The following is a 12,461-nucleotide window of genomic DNA, read 5'->3' on the forward strand; positions in this document are numbered from 1 at the left end:
AGCACAGTTAGCTACGTTTGTCTTCTCTAAGTAGGCTAACTCAAAAAAAATAAATAAAAACATCACTATTTTTCCAACCTCTATACAAGAGAGCTGTATCTATTTCATGCTCACAGATTCTTCTCTTTCTGTGCCCTTTCCTCACAAATTCATGATATCCTTAAACATTATAATTGTTACAATTAATAATTATAATTCAAGTACAACAGTCATAATAGCACTTATGAATACTCTGATTTCAACCCAATACCAACTATTCATATTAACAACCCATCCACTACGTTCCATGCCATATTATATAGGCTACAGAAGAGGTATAAAAATGTGGCCACATGGGCCAAAGAACCTTTCTGATAGCTGAGGCAGTGATCTCATACAAACTTGAAGAGTCACAGACGGACCTGAGAACCCAACTGCAATGTTGCCAAAGCCAGGATCTGCTTCAAGGAACAAGTGCAATCCTACCAGGTTTGTCTCTTTTGGTTTGATATCCCTAATACTAAGAGGGTATCATTTTGTGTTCCTGGGTCTTCAGCTCAAGAGCGGGTGCATTCAACATGATATAGATTGCAAGACTCTAGAGTTTCTATGCAATAAGATGAGGAGTTAGTATATTATATATAAAGAAAAAATATGTTAAAAATGATAGACCTTTCGCCACTCCTAACTCCTATACATCTGTGCCAGCCTTTCTTCCTCTCACCCTGGGTCACCTGTTTTAAACAGCAGACTTGTGAGTCCAGATCAAGAAGTTTCATGATTTGGTATTTTTTTCCTCCGGTCCTTTTGCTGCCACTCTGAAATCTTTCACACTGACATGAGAGATGCCTGAAAATGGAATGAATCCCAACTATCTCAAACCTGAGAGTACCCCGTGTCAGCAAAAATTGAAACTCGTTCCCAGACCCAAAGGAATCCATCCCAAATGTAGAAATTTCCTATGGGAGTCCAGAAGAAATAACTTCCTGGATGAGACTCCGTGTAGGTTCATATATTTTAGAGCCATGCAGAATTGTTTTTGGTAAACATGAATTTGGGTATGGCAACCCAAAGAGTAAGAACTTTTGTTTCCTGACTAAGAAATATACATTGTAATATGCTTAAGGCCCCTGCTGTGTGACTTAAGACCCAGTTGTTTTCTGTTCCTGACAGGCAGCATGGTTTTACATTTATTGAGCACTCCTTCAGCGCAAACATATTCTACTGTGTAGATATTTGCCCGTGAACACAATTTAGTATTCCCTTCCATTTAAAAATAATTCCATTACGGTAACATTCTTCTTAGGTTGTAATGACTCTACACTCAATATTATGTATTCTTAAATTTTACTAAATATGGAACACATGCTTCAATGCAATAACTTTTGTGATTATATTACATTACTTGGTGCAGGTGTGACACAAACTATTAAAGCATTTTTCTCTACACGGACACTAGGTTATCATTTTAAGCCACTAGGTACCTTTTTATATATTGACTATATGTAAGATTTCTTTTCAAATTTTATGTCCTGCTGTTGGGAGGCAGCGAAGCAGTGAAAGGTCCTCACAACGGCATGCATTTTATTCACGCCTCAGGATTCGTCTTGTGGATTCGGCTAACAAACACCAGATGCAATGCTATTCATGTTGACACACTCCAAACTTCATGTGGAACCAGCAAGGTTCACACAGACACAAATGGGCCTCCGCCACCAGGAACACTAACAACGTTAGAAATGATGAACACCTCACTGCTTTAAATAAACAGACAATCGCTTCTGAAAATAGCCCGCATTAATTGCTCGCAGTTTAGAAAGATCAGAGTAGATGCTCTACCCATTTACTTCTTACTGTTGGCCTGAAATCTTTATTATAAATGCCAGTTAGAACAAAGATGTTTTTTTAACATGGAATTTGTTAGCACATTGCACCAAGAAACAACTCTACTAAGATCTCAGGAGTTCAACAAAGTCCTTAATGGATAACCCTGAAGAATGGTAACTGGATTTAATTTACATGTTTATTTTACTGTTCAGGATACTTCTTTGTGATTATCTGCAAATATGGTAAAAATGTGTGAGTGTGTTGCTCTTACAAAGAAAATTGAAGGAGGTTATTTGCATAAGCCCCGTGAAATGGAATGCATTCAAGTACCAGTGATACTTGTGCTCCTAAAATGCTAACTGGATCTTCATACATAACTAATAATCTTCATTGAAATTACTAGCAATTTATCCATTGGCTTTAAAGAAGAGGTTACCTTCCTCATGTGACAGTCTAAATGTCTAGACGTACCCAAGTCACAGAATCATATAGATTAATTTTCTTGTCTCCAGGCAATATTATTTGAAAAGACCAAGACTGGTAATTATTTTCTATAAACCAAATGCTGACCTCATTTAACTGCCCTTATTTTGAGCTGTAGCACAGATCCTGCTTCCATTATCAGGTCATTATGTCTAGGTCATACAGATCTATAAGAACCAAGGAGAGTAAATTACTTAACTTATATTAAGTAATTATTAGTTTTTCTAGACATTATTCCAGTTGAGATGACATTGTCTCATCCACAACCCATGGACCGTCTCAGAAAATGACCAGGGCCAGACACAGGAAACCTCATTTCAAGTTGTTCATTATCCCAAGAAATCTCAAAAACACTGTAGCCTATTTCCATTACCCTTGGCACATTTCAGAACAAAAGGTAAGACCCTATTACTGACAACACCACACACTCTGGACGTAGAACATGAAGAAATTGATCTGAATCTGACCTGGAAGTCTCCTTACTGAGGACCAGTTCTCATGCAGGAGGCGTGTAAACTGTTAACAGAGAAGAGAGTCTTATCCAGCTTTAATGCCCGTAAAACACAATGACCATGATGGCAAGACATTCTTAACGGTGCAAGAGAGACACTTCTATCCTGGGCATAACCAACTGCCATTTAACTGCACTTAAATCCTGGTCAATAGGGAGAATTCATGCCTGGCAATTTAAATTTAGCCACCTTCCAGTGGTTGGTGAGGTCACTGATTCTAAAGGAGAACCTACTACTGTCATTTTCCTAAACCATTAAAATCTTTCACTGCGTTCTCTAAACACTTACCTCTACACCCACAGAGAAATGGAGCAATCATTCCTCATCCAAGGAGCTTCTTTTCTGTAGCATAAGGAACTCATTAGAAAAAGCTACAACTGTTCAAAATACAGAGATCAATGAACCATAGGGGCTTCCCCTAATTATGACATTTACAACACTTCCTCTATACTTAAGGCTTGGGAAATATGGTAATGGAGAGGTTAAAAAGAATTAAGAGCCAAAGGATCAGAACTTCTGCTATGAGGTAGTTTATAAAACATGAGGAAACCAAGTTGGGGGCTACAAGTTCTGGAATGAGAGGATGGAAGGACTCAGGGAAAGGAGTCGGGGGTGAGTATGATCCAAGACGTGTTCCATGAAACTTACCAACAGTCAATAAAAACATTATGTGATTCTTAAATGAAGACTTTCATTACAAAGTATCTTTTACTTTTATTGTGTGTAATTTTTACTGCTGTGTGGATGTGGATTTGCATGGTACAACAGGAGAGGGTTGGATCATCATTCTCAACAGCAAGCACCTTGACTTACTAAGTCATTCACATAACAATTCTGAAAATCCTCCATACACATATATGCTTTATAGCACTAACAATGCCTACTTATGTTAATTTGTTGCAATCTATCTCAATTCTAACACAGAATTGGTCATGATCACATATTGAGATTTTTCTATTACGTCATTTTACGTAGTCAAAATAAAGAAACTGTCCCTTTGTTCACTTCTATTAAATATTTTAAAATACTTTTCTGTTTAGGTTATGTTTCCTTGAGTTCTGAATTCACTCGAACTTAGATTAAACCAATTAAAATGTATATGGAATCACAAGTCCAGGTCATCTGCATATGTCAATATAATAATCCTCTGAATTATCATTATACATGACTGTATGTTAACTTGGGCCAGCTCTGAAGGGACAGTCTATCTACTTATGTAAAAACTTAAGACTAAAGAAGGCAATTTTGTTGGCTTGCACTCATTGTTGCTGCTCTTGGTATTCCAAAGTGGCTAACACAAACGTAATCTACAGCCATCAGTGAAAACAAGGTGTTTGGACATTAAGAGCTTACAGGGGCCCTGACAACTCTATTCCACGAAGCACCGCACAGCACAGCTCCCTCTATCTGTAAGTCCACGGCGGGCCTCTTAGATGGCAGATCCAAGAAGCCAGTTGTACAAAAGAACAAGAAGTCAAAGTGCACTGCCTTGGCACTCTGCCTCTCAGATGCTGGCCCTTCCAATCCCAGGCAGTAGCCACGAGTCCAGGCAGACTCAAGAGTCTTCAGATTAGAAAGGCTTTGTGGTCACTTGATTTGCTTTACCACACGGTATGTTTAAAGGATGGATGCCTGCTTTTAAAGTATCTGATGAGTGAATCTAAAAACAGCAAAAACTATCTAGTCACTTAAGGAATCTTCATTACATCAATAACAGACTTCACAGCAAAAATATTGTGGTAGTGAATCAGATCATGTACTCAATATCACACCCGGAAAAATTTGTCCTTTAGAAGTGAAAGACAAAGCCCGCCCAAAACAGTAAAAGCCAAAAGCAGCTTATTAATAATGGTTGGTATTATTGTAATGATTAAGACACTGGCTCTATTAGTAATTATTAAGACACCCTTACCATACAGTATAAGAATGAGAACTACAACATGAATGTACACAAAGGAACCAAACTACCGCAGACTGAGATACATTAATGTGAAGAGAGCCATGGACCTCACAGGCACCTACTATCCATTTCTTCCAACACTTGAACAGTACGCCATATTCTTATTGTATACATAAAAAAACCTTCAAATTTAGTTGTATCTTAGGCTATAAAATGATTTCTAAATGCACTGAAATCTGAAATAATAATGTATATATCTTCTATCTAAGATGAGATAAAACTATAAAGCAATAAGAAGAGGGACCTTCCCAGGGAGGCTTGATTGCCCCAGCATAAGGGGATGTTGAAGGGGTGGGACAGGAGAGTGTGGATGGATGGGAGAGCACTTTTATACAGACAAAGGGGAGGGGGAGGGTGGATGTGGTATGTGGGGCTGGTGGACAGGCAATGGGAAAGTGGGATAGCATATGAGATATAAATGATTGGAATGATTGATAAAAAATTTAGAAAAAGAAGAGGAACCTTTAAAATTTAACAATTATATAGAAGTTAGTCAAAACTCCTTTGACTAATAAATGGGTCAGTAAACTATTCAGAAGACAATATTAAAAATGACTTGAAAAAATGAAAATTGCCACAACAAAGATCTGTAGTCTGCTATATTTAACTTATATTTTAAATTACTAAAAATATCAAACCAACAATATATTAAAATGATTGGCAATATAGTTCATGAAACACTAAGGTTAATACCAGGTAGGCAAGAATGTCTCAAAATGTACTGATCAGTAAACATAATACATCTTATCAATAAAGTGGAGAGTTGAAACAGTGTGATAGCTAGTACAGTTTTAACCAGAATTCAATAAAATTCAACATCTCTTCAGGATTAAAACCCTGGAAAACTAAATATAGGAGGAATGTATCTCTACTATATGAAGAATGCATATACAAAGCCTATAACCTACATCAGATTTCAGGAAACATAAAATTTCTTCACACAAGATTTTTTAAAATCCCAGTTTACCACTTAGGTTAAATGTGGTAGGTGGACTCATGTAGAGCAGCAGATACAAGGTCATACGACTCAGACACTGGGAGTAAAACTGCATGTGTTTGAAGCTAATATGATATTATAGAAAAAAACTAGAGGCCATACAAAAACTGTGGAACAGCAGAATTAATTCGGTAAACATGTCATAAAAAATAACTTGCTATTTTATAGGCCAATAGTGCACTGCAGAGGATGAAATCAATACAAAGTCCAAACCCAGTTGAAGTGGAAAGTTCTAGTTCTTTGGAAAGTTAGTTATGTCAAATGGTGTTTTGCTGGGACACACAGGGGAAGGAATATCCTGCTAAAGCAGACATGTGGAGGACTGTTCCCCTGAAACAGACACAGGTGAAAGGATATTTTGATATAGCAAACTTGAATGAAGGACTATAGGGATGACCCCACAGAGAGTGCTGGTCAACACTGACTGAGCCTTGGTTTGGTTTGCTCTACCTCACTCTTCTCTAACAACATGCAATGGTTGTAGCAATTCTGTCACTGAGAGAAACTCAGCCCAAGAACTGCTCAGGAGTCTTCCACAGTCTCACCTCAGACTGGTTGGCATACCTGACGCTTTCTTCAGGATTGAACCACAGCTGCTGGTTCCTGCCTGCCGAAAAGACTGGACTGTAGCTGCTGGTTCATGCCTGGTGTCTGCCTGACTCAAGGACTGGTCTGCAGCTGCTGAGTCCTATTTGGTCTTTGAACTGCTGCCCAAGAAGATCGAATTCACCCACAAAGAACTACTGCTGAACAGGTCTTCTTATCCCCATATCCTAATAGCTTTTCTCCTCTACTACCTCCGCTGGGTGATGGGCTGGAGGAGAGGTTGAACCCTCATTAAATATAGGTTGAAAAAAATGTATACCTACACACAGTGGCACAAATTCAGTAAAGTAATTGGTGATGAATTTATACATCAAATTGATTGATGCCTTCAGTGGAAATTCCAAAGACAGGACAGAGAAACTGGAGAAGATATGAGAGCAGTTTCAGGGGAAGAAAGGGAGAGAGAAAAGGAGAGGGGAATGGAGGGAGGGAGGGAAGGAGGCAGGGACTGGAAGGAAGGAAACTTCTCTATTATCCATTGCTTAGAAGAATAGATATTGCTAAATTTTCCATACTCCCTAAACATTCTTCATATCTGTTCAGTTTCTATAAAGACACTAATCACATTCTTCACAGAAATAGGAAAGCCACACCCAGTTGGCATTTCCAGCATTTGTATGGAATCCCAAAACATCCCTGAATATTCAGAATTGTACTGCCCACCAAGAATAAATCTAGAGCATGGCAGAATAGTACTTTAAAACCTATCACAAAGACCACAACACTGAACAACAATACCATGTAAAAACACACGGATCTACGGAACCAAATAAAGTCCAGAGTAAATCAAGGTATTATAAACACCCTGGTTTTGACAAAGTCAGTAAGTAGCAATGGGGAAACACCTCCTCAACAAATGGCAATGAGAAAATGGCCTGAGAAGTATGACAGATATTCTACCAGAAAGTAGTGGTCATCACAGTGATGAGGGATATGCAGGTCATCAGATTATCATTGTCACTAAACTACACTGCTCACTACAGCCCACAAATATGAACAATGGACACAGGGACAACTTTGTGTGTTGACCTTGCGTCTGATCTACAGGAATCCTGACTGTAGATACTCAGACATTCTAATATCTGGTACCAGTCATTTGAGAGGAACCAGACACACTCTATTTTGCAACCTCTTATCATGAGAGATCTGTTAACTTAATTTTCTATATGAAATATTCCTTGATAAGTATAAAATTAAGTTCAACAGAGATTTTCAATAATTCAAGCCATAATCATATTCTTTAGTGAAATCAAATGCACTGGGCTGATTCTAACAATGTTTAATTTGCAAATCTCTATAAACTATAGGAGGAAGAATGACAATACACAAAATGAATTATAAAAGTATTCATAAATTGTAAAATAAAACGGAAAGACTTATTTTTTATTCTGTTTATTGTGTGTGCTTGGCACATGCATGTTGTATGTGCACATCAAACTGCTAGACTGGTGCCTGGCTTTGAGCACAGGTTCTGGGAATTTGAACTCTAATCTTCATTCTTTCAATAGTATACATTCTTACATACTATGCAATCTTTCTAGTCCCAGGAAAACAAAAACCTTAAGGGATTATCAGTTAATTTAATCAGACTAGAGTGAAATAGCAACAATGCTGTATACTATGAACAAATGAATTCCAGCTTTTTAAAGTGTGTGTGTGTGTGTGTGTCTGTATGTCTGTGTGTCTGTGTGTGTCTGTGTCTCTGTGTGCATGTGCACACTGAAGCAGGAAGAGGCCTTCAAGCATAATAAATAGTCTGTTACCGTCCTATTAGTTCCTTGACTCAGGGTTTCTCAACCATGTTCCGGGAATATTTCTGTTGAAGTTACAGGCATGCAGCATCACTCCTGACTGTTCAAGTAGGTGTTGTGGATTGCAACTGAGGGTCTCATGCTTGCACAGCAATTGCTTACCCACCGAGACATCTCCCATCCCTGCTTTATAATACCAAAGTGTTTCCTAAATACATTTCCATTGACACACAGATGTTTTCAGTATCATTCCCACACCCTGACCTTGATTTTGCTTACATATTTTTAAATTTTTTATTGGATATTTTATTTATTTACATTTCAAATGTTATCCCCATTCCTGGTTTCTCCTCCACAGAAACCCTATCCCATCCTCCTTTCCCCTGCTTCTATGAGGGTGCTCCCCATCCCAACCACCTACTCCCTACTGCCTCCAGCCTGACATTCTCCTACCCTTTGGGTGGGAGTGGAGAGGTGGGCTGTGGGGAGGGGGAAGGGGTCATTGACCCTTCACAGGACCAAGGGCTCCCTCCATGTGTACTCATTGGTTGGTGGTTTAGGCCCGGGGAGCTCTGGGGGCTCTGATAGGTTGATATTGCTGTTCTTTCTATGGGGTTGCAATCCCCTTCAGCTCCTTCAGTCCTTTCTCTAACTTCTCCATTTGGGACCCAGATCTCAGTCCAATGGTTAGCTGCAAGGATCCACCTCTGTATTTGTCAGGCTCCTTACTTATTTTTAAATGCAATTTTACTTATAAATAACATGACACAGATTTCTCTGCAGGTATATTATCTGGCATAGCTTTTCTGTACTTCCCTCGAAATTCCTGTCTTCTTTCTTTCCAAGAAGCTTAAAAATGTGGAAGAACGATGCTACTCACAGCTGATAATTGTTGCCTTTTATTTCTAGGAGATCAAATCATTTGTTCAATAGAGAGAAAGGGACATTATTTCCATGTAAACATAAATTATGGAGAATGTATTGGGGTCTCTTGCTGAGGAAGTAGGCAAGTTCAGTCAGTGAAGATAGCGGGTTTCCTGGTGCCCTCCAATAGGAATGATGGGCTTTTGTTGTTACTGCAGTTTTTGCACTTGAGAAAGACAAAGAAGCAGAAAATAGACACAAACAGGGATGTCTGTTTCCAACTTCGAGGTAATTGAGGGGTTGGCTCATTCTGCTGAGAGAGCACCAAAAGAAAAAAATCCATTACTGGACTGGAGCAAAGAACCTAGGGAGAGGCCAGATTGCCAGAAGTAAGGATCTCACACACAGAAAGCAAGCATGAGACAGGCCTCCCACAGCTTAGGACAGAAGGGCTCCTTCCCTGCCCTGCAGGAACGAGAAGCGAGACTGAAGAGACTGAACAGTCTGGCCTTTGAGGGGATTTCAGCTTCCAGATGCCTTACAGGACTGCCAGGCTGAATTATGTTAATTGAACCTCTTCCTACAGCAGGGTTATTCCAAAAGAGGTCTGCCAGTGTCCAGCCAAGTATGCATGCTGAGGAAGAGAGCCCAGGACTCTGCCAAGGGGAGGATGTGGAGGGGGCCAATCCTCACACCTGAGCCAACATGCATTTATTAATTAATTCATTATTGCAAAAATGTTCTCTAAACAGGTTAAAACGTTTCTGTCCTTCGAGATGAGACAGTTTGCTCAGTCCTCATTGCCATGCTCAGAGAGAGGCACGCCATGTAGCCAAATTTACTAGTTAGGATCCCCTTCAACTTCCCTTGCCTTCTGCCAAGAACACCAATGAGGAGAGCAGCTAAGTGCTTTTTCTGCAAGGTGACTGGGCTATTAACGGACATGGGGAGCTTCACAATGGCATCAAGAGAAGGACCGGCCATGAGAAGTTTATATAAGAAGGGTCCACCGTGAAATAGACAAGGTTTTGTGCAATTGCAGAAAGATAATGGTGGACTGAGAATGGCTGATGCTGGAAGGATGGCTGATGACTGGGGGTGATGCACACATAGAAATGTGGTTGGCAGTGATGCACACAGAGGAGTATGAGTCGCAACAATGGTCCAGAGCAGAATGGGAAATGGGAGAAAGGAGAAAAAATAAAATAGAAAGTCAGGATTAAAAAAATCTGTTTCTCCCGGCCCAAACCCCATGGGAGAGAGGCTAAGTGCCCAGACATGTGGGCAATCCTGAGACTGCAGGGCAGGAGGGACCTCCACTTCTGCCTACCTTTGCCCACATCCCTGGCCCAAGAGGAAACTGTATAGGGCCTTTGGGAATAGGAAGATAGGGGCAGTCAAGCTGCAGGAACCAAGCGGTCCAGACTGCACCTGGATCTGAACAGACCTGGTCAAAGAGCTCCTTGCACCCAAACCCCATGGGAGGGAGGGCTAGACCTTCAGAGGAACAGACACGCCTGGGAAACAAGAGGAGACTACTTTCTGCCCGCATTTCTGACTCTGGAGGAAAACACCTAGCAACATCAGGGACCCCTGCACACAGGGAACCAGAAGTAGGGGCAAGCCCTTCTGGCTGCTGCCATCACAGAGAGCTGAAACCCAGCCCTAAGGAGCAACTTCAGGCCCGAGACCAGAGGTAAGACCAACTTTTCTGCTCCAAGTGACATGCATGGAGGACTCAGGACATATGCCCACAGTAAAAGCTGAAAGCCAGTGGACAAGAACCACTACACACCTGAAAGCAGAACATTCTGTCCCCATAACTGGCTGAAAGAAAACAGGAAAACAGGTCTACAGCACTCCTAACACACAGGCCTTTAGGATGGTCAAGCCACTGTCAGAAATAGCAGAACAAGATAACACCAGAGAAAACCTAATGGCGAGAGGCAAGCACAGGAACCCAAACAATAGAAACCAAGACTCCATGGCATCATCTGAGCCCAATCCTCCCACCAAAGCAAACACTGAATAGCCAAACACACTAGAAAAGCAAGATCTAGATTAAAATCACATTTGATCATGATGAAGGAGGATTTTAAGAAAGACATAAAGAACTCCCTTAGAGAAATGCAGGAAAACACAAGAAAACAGGTAGAAGCCCTTAAGGAGGAAACACCAAAACTCTGAAAGAATTATAGGAAAATACAATCAAACAGGTGTAGGAATTGAAAATGGAAATAGAAACAATAAAGAAAGCACAAAGGGAGACAACCCTGGATATAGAAAACCAAAAGCAGAGACAAGGAGCCGCAGATACAAACATCACCAACAGAATACAAAGATAGAAGAGAGAATCTCAGAAGCAGAAGATTCCATAGAAATCATCAACACAACTGTCAAAGATAATGGAAAATGGAAAAAGCTACTGGCCCAAAACATACAGGAAATCCAGGACACAATGAGAAGATCAAACCTAAGGATGATAGGTATAGAAGAGAGTGAAGACTCCCAACTCAAAGGACCAGTAAATATCTTCAATAAAATCATAGAAGAAAACTTCCCTAACCTAAAGAAAGAGATGCCCATAAACATACAAGAAGCCTGCAGAACGCCAACTATATTGGACCAGAAAAGAAATTCCTCCCATCACATAATAGTCAAAACATCAAATGCACAGAACAAAGAAAGAATATTAAAAGCACTACTGGAAAAAGGTCAAGTAACATATACAGGCAGAACTATTAGAATTACACCAAACTTCTCACCAGAGACTATGAAAGCCAGAAGATCGTGGGCAGATGCTATACAGGTGCTAAGAGACCACAAATGCCAGCCCAGGTTACTGTATCCAGTAAAACTCTCAATTAACATAGATGGAGAAACCAAGATATTCCATGACAAAACCAAATTCACATAATATCTTTCTACAAATCCAGCCCTACAAAGGATAGTAAATGGTAAATTCCAACACAAGGAGGCAAGCTACACCCTAGAAAAAGCCTGAAAATAATTGTTTTTCAACAAAACAAAGAGAAGAGAAGAACACAAACACAATCTCACCTCCAGATATGAAAAAAAGAGGAAGCAGCAATCACTATTCCTTAATATCTCTCAACATCAATGGACTCAACTCCCCAATAAAAAGACACAGATTAACAAACTGGATATGAAGTGAGGACCCAGCATTTTGCTGCCTACAAGAAACACACCTCAGACATAAAGACAGACACTACTTTGGTGTAAGAGGCTGGAAAACAACTTTCCAAGCAAATGGTCTGAAGAAGCAAGCTGGAGTAGCCATTCTAATATCGAATAAAATCGATTTTCAACCAAAAGTCATCAAAAAAGATAAGGAAGGACACTTCATATTCATCAAAGGAAAAATCCACCAAGATGAACTCTCAATCCTAAATGTCTATGCTCCAAATACAAGGGCACACATATACATAAAAGAAACCTTACTAAAGCTCAAAGCACACATT

Source organism: Rattus norvegicus, chromosome 2 (assembly GCF_036323735.1).
Source record: "Rattus norvegicus strain BN/NHsdMcwi chromosome 2, GRCr8, whole genome shotgun sequence".
Taxonomy (NCBI): domain Eukaryota; kingdom Metazoa; phylum Chordata; class Mammalia; order Rodentia; family Muridae; genus Rattus; species Rattus norvegicus.